The sequence below is a fragment of the Myotis brandtii genome, unplaced genomic scaffold, assembly GCF_000412655.1.
Source record: "Myotis brandtii unplaced genomic scaffold, ASM41265v1 C42458074, whole genome shotgun sequence".
In the NCBI taxonomy this organism is placed as follows: Eukaryota; Metazoa; Chordata; class Mammalia; order Chiroptera; family Vespertilionidae; genus Myotis; species Myotis brandtii.
In genome coordinates this window covers 1-1,503 of record NW_005324321.1, presented here as the reverse complement: position 1 = coordinate 1,503, position 1,503 = coordinate 1, and the positions used below count along the sequence as shown (strand labels likewise).

The window sequence follows — 1,503 nt, the reverse complement described above, 5'->3', positions numbered from 1 at the left end:
TCCCTGCAGTGAGTATAAATCAGTCAAGAGCTGCCCAGGGGTGCAATAACTTCCTAGTGGACTTTGCTAAGGCAGATGAGTGCTCACGTGTCCACTGCCTGCAGGAGTCTGGATAACCCAAGGGAAAGAGTCTGGAAATGAATGGCAGAAGGACACCTGGCTGCATTATCCAAGACCCTCTCCTCGAAGAGAAGCCCCATCCCTATCCCTGGGTGGCTCTCAGTTGAGACAAGTAACCATGATCCTAGGTTCTCAGGTCATTATTATCCCAGGGTTTCCCACCCTTCTTCTCCTTCCCCACCAAGGGGGCTTCACTCTTCCTGGAAATGAATGTTTGTGGGAAGATGGGGAAAAGGAAAGGGAACACCAATTATTGAGTATCTTCTGTGTTTGTCAGGCATTGTGCTGAAGCTGAGATAAAAAGATAAACACAACCAGACGAGGGAGACAGAACTATGTAAATAATTACAACAGTGTAACCATGGCTTTGTACTAGTTTCTACTAAGGTCGTGGGCGCAAAGGGAAAGTTATTGGCTTTGCCTGGGAGGTTGGATCAGTGCGTGTTGGGAAGGTTGTTGGAGAGTAGAGAACATTTAAGGAAGTGCTTAAAGGAGGCATAAAGTTTGCTGGAGGAAGGAAGGGAAGTTCAGATGGTGGGAGAAGTGTGGGTCCGTTGGAGATGGGAAAGTGACTGTGGTAGAAGTTGCAGCATTTCAGAGGCACAACATCTCAGCATCTTAGCAGAGGGTCATCTAAGCCAGGGTCCAAAGAAGAGTGAGATGCCTGTCAGTTTGGTAGACTGCTGGAGGTTTCTGAACAGAGGAAATGTCATGATCAAATTTGTATTTCAGAAGGGTGGCTTGGGGGGCCCAGTGAAAGATGGACAAGGTGTTTATTAAGCGTGCCTGGAGACCAGCCCCAGAAGATTTCTCATGAATCTGATGCTTGGCTAACAAGACTCTTCTACAAACCATTCCTGGCTATTCTCTATCCCTGGACTTGCAGCTCTAGAAGATGAAGATCTAAAGTGGTGGAGTGACCACTTCTAAAGAGCTTTTGTCTAAAATAAACCTTATCTGTGGCACGATTCAGGCTCTGTCATTCTTCCCATTTAGGCATTCTAGTGGACCCTCTGTGGATGGGCAGGACCATATGTGTGTCCTGCACTGAGCCCATGAATGCAAGGTACTCATGAAAGATCAGAGGCAAGATCCTTCCAGCTAGTTCCTTTCCTCCTTCCATGTCCATGTCTCTAGACAGGGCAAAGGGCATAATAATATTTTCTCAATCATTCTGTGAATAAAAATGACCTTCTAGCACTTAGCAAGCCTATTGGAGCAGGACTGGATGCCTAACTCCAGGAGAGCAACCCCAGCCCTTGGGATGTGGGACTTTGAGTGGCAAAGACTGGGAAGTGCCAGCTCCTGCCCTGGAGTGACTAGGAGTTAGGGTACAGTTAGGACAGAGGCTCTGTGGGTGGAGTCTTTGATTCAGAGTTTTCC

At 47.4% G+C, this 1,503-nt stretch overlaps 1 long non-coding RNA gene across 1 annotated transcript; it reads left to right on the top strand.

The window, feature by feature from the left end:
• Positions 1-23: 23 nt before the first annotated feature.
• On the top strand, positions 24-1,085 carry LOC106728384. The gene is made up of 2 exons (XR_001364688.1): positions 24-256; positions 853-1,085. It is a non-coding gene; the product is annotated as an uncharacterized LOC106728384 (long non-coding RNA).
• The last annotated feature ends 418 nt before the right edge of the window (positions 1,086-1,503 follow it).